Source organism: Schistocerca nitens, chromosome 2 (genome assembly GCF_023898315.1).
Source record: "Schistocerca nitens isolate TAMUIC-IGC-003100 chromosome 2, iqSchNite1.1, whole genome shotgun sequence".
NCBI lineage: Eukaryota > Metazoa > Arthropoda > Insecta > Orthoptera > Acrididae > Schistocerca > Schistocerca nitens.
Window position 1 is genome coordinate 411,975,451 of NC_064615.1, and position 13,442 is coordinate 411,988,892.

Consider the following 13,442-nt stretch of genomic DNA (forward strand, 5'->3'; position numbering starts at 1 on the left):
ACGTTATTAATTACGTAAGAAAAAACATAATAGATAAGTTTAACAGGCTTCATTAATTCGTTTGAAGCTTTCTTTGATGTGTATGAATGTACATATTTTTCCTAACAAATAATTATCGATGTTTTGAAACGTTGTCTCACTTCTCAGTAATTTACCAAACACCAGCGCCTACTGTTACGAGGCGAGATCGACGAGGGGCAGCTACGGGTGAGTAACCTTACTTCTTTACCTCCACTGTCCCAACGGCTGTTTGTTACAGACGTTAAGTCCGGCCTTGCTTATCTAGTAGACTCAGGTTCGGACGTTAGTGCATTGCCTGTTAGAAACTGTGATGTGAAGCTCCCTCCATCTCAGTCGAAACTCACAGCAGCAAACCAGACGTCGATAGCGACTTATGGAAAACGTCAGATAGAGGTTGACCTCGGGTACCATGAAAGTTTACCATGGACTTTCGTAATTGCCCGATGTGTCAGACGCAATATTGGGTGCAGATTTCTTGTTTCATTATGCATTTGAGGTATCTATTAGCTCAGTGAGAACAAGAACATAGGTTATAAAGTTTGCTTCGGCCATTGGCAAATTTTGTCGTTGTTAGCTCCTGTACTCTAACATTTTATGCATATTAGGGATGGTGACTCAAAACCCCAATTTCGCCGTTCAGTACTGTGTTAAGCGACTTGACGAGATGTGACATGAAAGACATTGTAAATACATGCTGACGTGAAACTTCTGTGACGTCATGCTCGTTCATTTTTCTCTTCAAAGCTAAGACCCCAATCTATTTCAAATATCAGACGTAAACTGCTATGGTGCCTGCAAACGTCTATACTAAATCCACAGCACTTACTAAGGGATCTGTCTTTACTAGCGATATGACAACATTCAAAATTTATAGGACAAATGTCGGACAAATCTACGGCGTCCCGAGATCACGTGACCATTGTGGCAACGTATGTTGACAACACAAAATCTGTTCTGCGCATGTGAATGCTCACTCCAGAGATATTTCTACTCTATGCGCACAGTGAAGGATAGCATTATTCTGTGACGGCGCGCATAAGGGACATATTGTTTATTCTTTGATGATGTATAATAGTTCTGTTGTTACTGATTAAATGTTAATATGAGCTTTTCTTTGCAATAAAAAAATAAAATATTATAGCCTAACTACTTCGTGATTCTTTCTGAAGATTGTAATAAGTAGTATTTGGCTAAAGTGGTGACCGCGTATAAAGAATTTCGTTGTAGACGAACAAAAAATGCAGCCCAGTTCAATTTCGTCTACCAGGAGATCGCCGACTCCGCGCGGCACACAGTGTGTTACGGATCGGCGGGACGTTTTGCTAAAGAACATTGAGGAATTACGACGCGACATTGAAGAACAAGAAAACGCTGTGTTGAATATTTCTGCGCCATCAAGTAACGGCCTTTCGACAGAGAACAGTAGCAAAATGAAATTACGCCCACTGCGGTTCATACCTGATAAACCTGAACTGTGGCTGCAATGCTTGATCTGACTTTCCAGCATCATGGCATTGGAAAAGAAGAGACAAAATTTATGATCGCCGTTAGTGCGCTTGACAATAAAACAGCAACGATCAGCGCAGATATAATACTTCAGCCGCCCGCCACGCAAAATTATACGCGTTTTAAGCAGTTACTCATTGAGTGACTACGTCGACCGGTGGAACAACGCATCCAGCAAGTATTGCACGGTGAAAAGAGAGAAGTCACCTTCGGAATTTTGGCGGCACCCGCGAAGTTTAGTCAACGACACCGAGTTGTCAGATACGACACTGCAACATGCATGGCGTGTGCAGTTGCCAAGAGGCAGTTAGAACGGCTGTGGCGCTCTCAGACGCCAAGATATCTCGTCGTTGATCTCATTAGCCGACAAGGTCTACACCTCGTTAGACGCAGCGCATACGTCGACGGTGATGTTCGGACACAACAGTACAGATTCACAGGAAACGGCGGCGATACAACGACGCCAACAGCCGTACGTTTCTCAACAACTGGGTTACCTACGAAAACAAGTTGACGGATTGAAGCAGCAGATATCGACGTTGCTCGGAGGCAAGACAGGCACGAACAAGAAGAGCAAGGAAGATGACATTGTGTCTAAGGAGCGTATCTGCTGGTACCATCGACGATTCGGAAGCGAGGCGATGCGCTGCACATCACCCTGCAATCACCCAAATGGCGACAGCGGCCGGCGTTAGGCGCCGCCGGTCGCGAGTTCGAGCACCAGCGCCTACTGTTACGAGGCGAGATCGACGAGGGGCAGCTACGGGTGAGTAACCTTTCTTCTTTACCTTCACTGTCCCAACGGCTGTTTGTTACAGACGTTAAGTCCGGCCTTGCTTATCTAGTAGACTCAGGTTCGGACGTTAGTGCATTGCCTGTTAGAAACTGTGATGTGAAGCTCCCTCCATCTCAGTCGAAACTCACAGCAGCAAACCAGACGTCGATAGCGACTTATGGAAAACGTCAGATAGAGGTTGACCTCGGGTACCATGAAAGTTTACCATGGACTTTCGTAATTGCCCGATGTGTCAGACGCAATATTGGGTGCAGATTTCTTGTTTCATTATGCGTTTGAGGTATCTATTAGCTCAGTGAGCATTCGACGGAGGACACAGTGCATTAGAGGCACCCTAGGATGAAGCCCTATGTCCACGTCTGATTGCAGACAAGTAGCAAACTGTGAATCAATGTCTGGTAGGCAGACAATAAAGCACAATACGGTACATCACATCAGGACTATACCCGGTCAACCAGTGTCTCAACGACCACGCCTGTTAGCTCCAGATCGTTTTGCTGCAGCGAAGGCAGAGTTCAAAGAATTAGGCCTATTACGCTCGGGAATCGTCCGTAGATCCGACAGTCCGTGGTCATCGCCACTTCACCTCGTAAAGAAGAAAGATGGGACTTGGAGACCATCCGGAGATTACAGGGCACTAAATACTTGTACCATCCCCAATCGTTATCCGATACCACGTATCAGGGATTTTACGCGCACACTTGCAGGCGCGACCATTTTTAGTGTCATTGATTGCAAAAAAGCGTATCACCAGATACCTGTCGCACCTGCTGATATACCGAAGACGGCTGTCACGACACCATTCGGTTTATTCGAATACCTCCGTATGCCGTTCGGGTTAAAAAATGCGACACAAACTTGGCAGCGTTTCATTGACGAAGTCCTCAAAGTTTTACCACATTGCTTCGCGTACTACGACGACATCATGGTTTTTTCGTTGTCTGAGGAATTGCACGAACTACATCTAAGGACTGTTTACCAACCTATTGAGGAATATGGCATTTCGGCCAATGAATCAAAGTGTTTACTTCGACGACGTCAGGTGCTACTCTTGGGCTACTCAGTGACAGCAGCCGGTATCAGCCCACTGCAAGACAAACTCGACCTTATCGAAGAGATGACTCGCTCCATCGACTATCGCCAACTACGCCGGTTTCTTGGAGCAGTTAACTTCTACAGACAACATCTGCCTAATTCGGCGACCATTCAAACACCTTTGACGTCAGCACTAGTCGGCAAGGATTCAGTAGGCAAACGACCTTTACAGTGGACATCAGAGATGCTGATGGCATTCGACAAGATCAAAACCTGTCTATGTCAGGCAATAATGTTGGCACATCCGGTTCCTCAAGCTCGACTGGCAATTGTTGTGGTGTGAGCCGGCAGGCAATAGGTGCAGCTCTACACCAGAAGGTGGGAAACAATTGGCAGCCCCTAGGTTTCTTCTCCCGCAAGCTTACATCATCACAAGTAAAATGGAGTGCCTATGATAGGGAGCTACTGGCAATTTATGATGCCATGAGGCATTACCGAACGCAAGTAGAAGGCAAACCATTCACTGTTTTCACAGACCACAAGCCAATTACCTTCGCCTTCAGTAAGAGCAAGGATGGTTGCTCACCACGACAATTTAGACAACTCGAGTTTATCGCACAGTTTACGACAGACCTGCAGCACATAAAAGGAGCTGAGAACGTCGTGGCAGATTTACTGTCTAGGTTGGAAACAATCTCTCAGACTACTGACTGCAAGGAAACAGCTGCAGCACAAGAAACAGACCAGCAACTTGCTAAATTCTCTCGTGATAGTAGGTCCGGGTTACGCTTGCAACAAATACAACCTACGGGTGAACACTTCCGAGTTTGGTGTGACGTATCGCAAGGGAAACCGGGACCGGTCGTACCTGAGAGATTGCGACGACAATTATTTGATAGCATCCATGGACTGGCTCACCAGGAATAAACGCCATCGTCAAACTAATGACAGACAGATTCGTGTGGCCCGGTATAAATATAGACTGCCATAATTGGACAAAAACTTGCCTGGACTGTCAGAGGGCCAAGGTGGGACGACACGTTCACAAAGCGGTAGGAAACTTCCCACTTACCACACAACGTTGACACATGTGCACCTGGATATCTTGGGACCGCTTTTGCCGTCGGAAGGATACCGTTATCTCCTCACTGCGGTGGACCACTTCACCAGATGGGCAGAGGCGATTCTTCTATCGCATATTTCAGCAGAAACGGTGGCACGCGTATTTCTTTCATCTTGGATCGCACGTTTCGGCTGCCCTTTACATATCACCACAGACTAGGGGCGTCAGTTTGAATCGACATTGTTCTCAGAATTGGCCAACCTCTGCGGGTTCCAACATCATCACACCACAGCATACCACCCAGCAAGCAATGGGATGGTGGAACGCTGGCATAGAACATTAAAAGATGCATTAATGTGCCATGCACAATCTTGGTCGTCAGCGTTACCACTAGTTTTGTTGGACCTACGCACAGCATTGAAAACGGATTTAGGGGCATCCACTGCAGAATTGGTTTATGGTGAACCCTTACGACTGCCTGCAGAATTCTTCACCGATAAAGAAGGGGCACGACAGACCGATTTGCCGTTTACATTGCAAATGGTACGCGATCATATGGCCAGACTTCGCCCATCTCCTGTCTCGAGACATGGAGCGGTAAATACGTTCGTGCACAAAGGTCTAGACTCATGTACACATGTGATGCTATGGACAGACGCTGTCAAGTCACCGCTGCAGCCTCCATATTCTGGACCTTACAGAGTGCTCTCGCAGGATGAACATCCCATGCAGATAGATCTAAATGGAAACAGTCAAGTGGTATCATTGGAACAGCTCAAACCTGCACATATGTTACCGACTCAAGAGGACACAGAGGTCAGGCACCATGCGCCACCTTCCACACCACTGGACCAGGATGACACCACCTCACCACCACAAGAGGAAGCGGTACCGTCACTACCAGCAACAGAAGCTGAAGTAGTTCAACAAGAGCTGGGCGTCGGGTGGAATATAAATACCCCTACATTCCCGGAGCTCTGCTCTATCAGAGGGGGGCTGTGTGGGAGTCGCCAGTAGAACATTCGTAGAAGCACAGTGAAGGATAGCATTATTCTGTGGCGGCGAGCACAAGGGACAGATTGTTTATTCTTTGATTATATGTAATAGTTCTGTTATTATTGATTAAATGTTAATATGAGCTTTTCGTTGCAATAAAAAAATAAGGTATTATAGCCTAACTACTTCGTGAGTCTTCCTGAAGATTGTAATAAGTAGTACGTGGCTAAAAACGTATTTCTTCTTCCTTTTTTTTCATAAAGATGTATCAAAACATTATCCTTGCCACAAAACAATTCGTTAATTTATCTTTGTCACAGTCTATAAGTCAGTCAGTTTACATATAGCTTACATTTATAAAAAGAAAAAAATAATACGATTCAACATAGCGACCATTGAAATATGAAGCTGAACATATTTGGTTATTTGGTGGCATTGAAAGAGAATCCTGCAAGTGCTTTATACCCGTATTTGTTCAAGGGGGAAGAAAATTTTAGTCCAGTCACTAAAGGTAACTTTTTACTATTCATGGTATCTTTCTCCAACTAACTATGTTTGTTTCAAATAACCGGTGTTCCACCAAGAGGTACAATTTTATTCTAAAAATAACAGAGGCAATAAAAGTTACTTTTAGAACAAAATTATACGAGTAGGTCGAATACTAGCTATTTGAAACAAAAATAGTAATTGGTACAAAGATATTCTTACTGGTGAAAAGTAACCTTGATTGACTGTCTCTGTGATAATGCACCTTATACTATCAGGCACAAAGTGATAACATACAGCTTTAAGCCATACAAAACTTTAAAGAAACAAGGATTTCAACATGAATCTGTGAGCATTCTGTTGAATTTGTGTCATTGGGTGATCCATCTGCCAACACACAGAACATCGAGCAGTTGTACAAATCCGTCAAATCGTCGATAAAAAGAGAGGGGTGTCCATCAGATAGGGATGAAGTCACCTCTTCCAAAGGTTATACTTCCGCAACTTGAGGTTACTTGGAAAAATTCACCTTCCATAACTCGCACCACAAGAGTCGTATGGTCGACATAGAGTCGCACGTTCGATAGATATCGTTAGGGGCCCGAGTGTTCGAAAGGCAGTCATTCTTGGAAATTACCGATTTTTGTTCTTGGAATTGTGCGGAAAACACATTGTACAAACATGTAATAACGCCTAACTGGAGAATAAACGCAGGATAACTAAACCGGTGATTCTGACAGGGTTAGTGATGTTAAACAGAGAATAAGTTCTGGCAATGACAGGAATAGTCGCAGAATTAATTATGACAAGATTGCATGTTAGAAAGAGGAAGGAGAAGAAATGGGGACATCACACAAATTGTTTGGACGAATATGACTATTCCAAATTTATATAAAAATTTCTCACTACTATGTTTCGATCTCAAGCTTGAGAAACTGGTGCATATGAATGAAATGTGAAACTGTTTCCTAACATAAGACGTTTTGCATGTAATGGGCCTAATAAGCATCTGATATTGGTACTTCTTGGATGGTATTCTGTCGCGTTATATGTGTTAATGAGGTAGATAAAAATGATCATTTGTCCCAAAATAGTCTCGCTTGTTTGGCGTGTGTTACAACTGCTGGAATATTAGAAAGTCCTGTTTCGTTTTATCTAGCTGACAGTGACAAAATAGATGTAATCAAATCGAGAGATCATACCACTCTTGGGTACTATTCGTATTAACTGCTTTTTCAGTATTAGACAACGGCATTTTGATTTTTCATTAGCAAAACGATGGACAAATTCTGATGAAGTAATAGACTCTTTCGCAGAAAGGAAAGCACACCTTGTAAAGCTGTAGGAAGAGTAGAAACAAAAAAAAAATGCTGGGACCTAAGGATTGAAGAAATGTGTACTGGCTTGCTTGTCTCTTGTCGTTACCGGTTTTATACTTCCTATATTGAATTTTATGTCAGACAAGAGAGAAAATTATTAGCGAATAGGCAGATTTTCTGAAGAGTTCTTATTTTCCCAGTCATAAATAATTTCACCCACTACTAGCCACTACCAGCCATCTGGGACCATGAAATATTTGAATTTACACTGTCCTGAATATAGGTTTGATGGCTTCTGTTACAAAATATACACATTTGAATTCCACAGAGCCAAATACAGTGACGTGCAATAGATGAATGCTGTGTGAAGATTGGTGGCACGTCTTACATTTCCTCAAGCATACATATTTTATATGTCAAACATTTCAGAAACACATGCACTACAAAATGAACATATTTTTGAAAAATCGATTTTTTAAAATTTTTAACATCCTATCTCAAACAATCGAGTGGGAGGGGGCGGGAGGGAGAGCTACTATCAAGTTTTTCCCCTGTTTGGAAATATCATAGATGCAGGGCTGATAAGACAGTAGTTACTGATACTATCTGTTGCAATAAAACAACGTGAAACGTCATATTGGTGGTGAAACAATTTTAGTATTCTGTTGTTATAGCGTCGTAGTCCATGTGTTATTAGAGTAAAGCATTCTAAGGGAACGGAACATTGAAGATTCATGAAAAACGGGTCGTTCTCGTTGGCGTATGTTGTAATTAAAGGTAAATTAAAAACATTTCGGTGATTAAGGTCTATAGAAGAGTATAAGACAAAATACAGAGAATCTGATAACGAAACTACAGCATAGCATGGTGAGTAGAGGCTCTATTTTATGGAGCAGATGTTGGGTCGGTATAGGATTTGAGTGCTGTCGTCTCACATTTCTTTCCACCTTTCCGCTGACCAATTCTTTCTCGAGACATTTCATGTGCTGGTGTTTAGAAACAGCAAATATTCATTGAGTGTAAGGCATAACATAAAACCCACCGAATATGGGCTTCTAGTGCAGGCCTCAAGGTTTTTACTTTCCTACTTTTTTCTTGCCTACACTTTTCCTTTTCCTGTTCCATGATGTTAAACTTTTCAAATAATAATGCTAGCAATTCACCATCCGGTAGAGGCATAGCTGGAGAATTTCTGCCCCTTGCCTGTAGGAATGTTATTATTCACTTCTAAAGGTTTAACTCCAGGAATGTCCATCTGTGTAGACAACTCCTCAGTTTCATTTTCGCTCGGAATATCTGGTAATAAATCGTTATCATCTATATTTACATTATCAAGGACTAGCACTGAAGTGTGGAAAGACTGATCTATTTGAGGATCTGATGGCATTTCTACATCAGCATGCTCATGCGACTGTACTTGCTTCTTCATTCTAACCATGTTTGACAAATATATTGCACAAAAATATATCACTAACAATAACAATAAATCCCACAAAAATCTTTCAACTAACACTTATACAAATAACAATAGCTAAATGGGTGAAATGTATGTATAAAATATCTACCAGAAAAAGTATATTTGAAAATATTACACTCACAGCTGGAATACTGAAGCACTGATATTTAATGCTGCTGTTACTTTCACTGGACTGTTACTATTTTTGACAGCACACATGCTACTAATGCTAACCTCTTGTGTGTGTGTGACGTGTGTGTGTGTGTTTGTGTGTAATCCTGGAATATGAAAATCTGTTCCTACCATTGTTCTAATTGTAATCTGAATTAAACGAGAGTAATGATTTTTAGTAATTTCAGTGCTGTTGTTTAAAAGACTCTTTGCAAGCAGTGGTTCTAGGCACTTCAGTCTGGAACCGCGCGACCGCTACAGTCGCAGATTTGAATCCTACTTTGGGCATGGATGTGTTTGATGTCCTTAGGTTAGTTAGGTTTAAGTAGTTCTAAGTTCTAGGGAACTGATGACCTCAGGTGTTGAGTCCCATAGTGCTCAGAGCCATTTGACTCATTTGAACCATTTTTTGCTTACTGCAGATCGTTTATCGAAGTTAATGCTACTGTTATTCAAGGTGGCAACACTCTTCTTTATGAAAAATGAACAGTTTTGTCACACAATAACACAAATACACAACACTAAAATATTTCATAAAAGTTGTTACAAAATAACCAGGCTTCATACAGCAGCAGATAAGAATTTACACGTAAGATGTTGTTTGCATTCAGAGACGTTCAATGTATTCACATTCTAACTGGAATTTATTATCTCAGAGTGGGTCCTTGGCCACCAATACACAATTATTATCGCAGTTACAGCCAACAACATTTATCTCTGTATAGAAAATCAATTTAAAACCACAGCTCTAATATTTCACTAAGATGGTGGCTAACAAAAGACAATCATTTATTGATTTTGGTTCAGGCTGTGTTTTACTCCTAATAAATAATATATATATTTAATCTTTTCACACCTTCAATATTTGTATTAAAATTTTAAAATATTTCTCAATGTTACAAGACTGAGTATTCACCATTTACCAATAAACTGCACTGTAGATCAGTAGCACTAATGGTTGTGCTCTTTTGTAGCAGAGCAGAAGACTTAACATCTATATAGGATGAGAATTACATTGAAATAAAGCTCCAAAAAAAGATGATTCATTTCAATAGCACATAAACTCTATTGTCAAATATCAGTTAGCAACATAATACAGTTTTTTACAGAACTCTGCGTTACAAGATCTCAATCACATCCTATGACTACAACAGTCCGAACAAGAAGAAGGATTTTTTACCAAATCATAGCTAGTGAAAGATTGAAATTTTCATTATCTTTTCACATGAGTATTGTCTGAAATACAATTTTTTTACGAAATATTAAATTATCTTGTTGAAAATAATTATTTATTACTTTATTAACGATTCTTTGTTACAAGATCATGCAGCCCATAATGGTAAGAGTAACCACTGTATCCAGCCATTACCATCTTCCTTGATTTACTTTGATATTTGTATCTAAACAGTTTGGGAGTATGCATAAAGCATTCAGCACCGAATTATCTTCTCATATGAGTTTTCTTCTGGAACCATTTTTATAAGGCACCTCATCGCATTTAGGCTTACACCGACAGTGATTTAATTTATAGGCTGCTGTTTTGACAGCTACTGCCCAAAGTAAGTCTGGGAAAAGAGAGTCGATATGAATTGTGCCAGTACTTTCCACTATAGATCTAATTTCACATTCAGCTCTACCATTATGCTCTGGTGTATCTGATAAAGTGGCTCATGAATGAGACCTGTCTTCTTGAAATGGTTATCAAACTCTGTCCCAACTTTAAGCTTATTATTTTTCTGTCTTTTGTAGTAGATCTTTTAAGGGAAAAGAAAAATTCTATGTGGGGTAAATTTGCCAAGTATTGGCAAAGAATTAATTCATATACATGTGATAGGTGAAAGAGATAATATCTCCAAAAATTTTTATTTCTAAAACAAAAGACAAAAAACATTCAATTACTATACTTCTGATCTGCCTGTTAGAGGTTTAAGAGGAACGTCTCAGTGCTATCTACGAGACACTATACAGTTATTTAGGTGAGAAGTAAGTCATCAAAAGTATCAGTGTTTTATTTAAAATCACAGTATATCGAACCTAACTGCTTCTGTCATAAGCAATTTGTATTTGTGTAGTAATGTTCCACAACAATCAGTGTGAAGACAATTGATGAAGGATTATAACCATTAACTGGCATTTTATTAACCGTCTCATATCATAATATATGTCCTTTCAGGACAGCAACCTATATCTTATAAATATGAAAGTCTGATGTTTCCTTGTCCAGCGACCATAAGTTACAAAATAATATTTGAACTGTATTAATTACGAGAGCCATTATTCCTTCAAGGCTTTGCAAAAATCATTAAAAAGAAAGTCACCATAAAAGTCAAGGAAATATATATTAATATGAAAACTGAAATTATATTTGAGAGACCACAACTCAAACCTGCATTAGGAATATTTATCTCATTTCAGAAATAAAACAGCCTTTACTTTCCACCAATTGTTGAAACTCTAAGAACACAGGAACAACATAACTTTTGTTCTTGAGAAAATGTACAGACCTGTATGACGTACAGTCATCTTTAAATACAATAAAATATTTAGCTCCAACTAATTGTGCCATCTTTTCACACACATAAACTTGAATAAATTCTCCAGGAGCCAAAACATGAGTATGGAAACTTCATCTAAATCACTTTCTATGCTCTTCACCATACTGACCTGATTACAGAAACTCACATTAAACATTTGTTTTTGTTTCTGGAAAGAAACTGCAGTAAGCTATTTTCTTCACATTTTTGGAATTTACAATTCCCAATCTCTTGTGTCATAATGAAGTTAAGTCGGATGATGCACAATTTGCTCATTCCACAGTGTCCAAAAAAACATGTAGCATTGATATTCACGTTTTACACCACTCCCCACTAACATCTCTAAAATGCCCCAATCGTATTATTGTTAAAAGTGACTTACAAACTTTATCAGATACTGCTTCTGTTGAAAAAAGACTTTTATTCAAATTAGGTATGTCCAACGTATCCCGCAGTGACGAGTTCCACTTACACCATTTACTATTGCATTTAGATTGACTGATTCGATACCATCGGCACAGACAACTGAATGAACTCCTACCTGAACAGTAACTTTGAACTTCTACAGTGGTTTAGGTATGAAGAACTATTTCTTGTGTGACTTCATGAGCTTTGATGTAGTGCTGTCAGCAAGACAAACATTACCATAATTAGTAGTCAAAATTTTCTTGATTTCTGCACTTAGAGCTTGATGTTTAGGTTCATGATTCTCTCTTGGCAATTTCAACAGTCTTTTCTTGCACCTAGTCATAAAATGATCTTTCTCATGACAATAATAGAACTCAACATTCTTCTTGTTCACAGAAATTCTTATTAACCCACTAACTTAACAATATTTTTTCCAGTAGTCGATCCTGTATTTACTATCTAAATTTACAGAAGTCAGCATATTTTGTGTTACATCTTTTCTTTAGATCATATACATTTTTGATAAGAATTCTTTATAAATTTATCCTTAGCATTTACTTGAAGTAATGAGGAGTGAAGATAATACTGTTTGAGGAGGTTTTGTTGGGGTGATATACCTGAAAAAATACAAGCATGTGCAACGCCACTAGACATTTCTCACACAAATACTATGTATCTCTTTTCTTATTCCTTGCTTTACACGCTACACTACTTTTGGAGGGTGTTTTCTTGATGGGATTGAAGGTGGCGATAAATCTAACAAAACCCGAAAACACTTGCTTATAACCCGCAAAATATCCTAACGTTTATAACTTATAGATCTGTAAATAACTGTTCATTGTGTTAACTTTATTTTTGTTTTCAAAGCAAAAGACATTTTAAAATGCCTGTAAGAGATCGAGAATTCAGTTGTTTTATTGTTGGAGTGTGAAATTGGTCCTGTAACAAAAAGGAAAATGCCAAATAATAATTTTGAATCTGAAATACAGTGTTTTTCTGATTAATTGTACAAGAAGACCAACAACTGGTGACCCCAACTTGATCTAAACAAGGAACACGTATGTGGCAGATGAAGGGAACAGTAATCTCCCAGACAGTAATATGAAAATTGAAGTGGCCAAAGTTAGTGTGAAACTGCCACCCTTCTGGACTGAAAAGCTTGATATATATGGTTTACTCAGTCTGAAGCACAATTTACAGTCATGGGAATACAGATTGAGACACCAAAATTCAGTTAATTGACAGCACAGTTAGAGTCTCGATTTGTCGATAATATATGGGATCTCGTGAACAGTGGCGAAAACAACAAAATTTGTATTTATTATTCCTTAACTAAAAAAAGACTGTTAATAACTTTTAAGCAAAGTGAAGAATTTGAGATTAAGAAATTAGTTAGCAAATTAGAAATTGGTGATATGAAACCCAGTTTGCACTTTGGAAAATGAAAAGCTATGGTGGAACGACCATTTAAGATAAAATTTTAGGGACTCTCTGTCTAGACAAACTTCCAGATAGTGTCCCAATTATTTTAATAATCTCAAAAGAAAATCTAGACAAACTAGCACAAACTGCTGATTGGACAATGGAAATGCGATGCACTCATGAACTTCAGTCATCCTCAACGGTAGTGTCCCCTGTGACTTGTGATTCT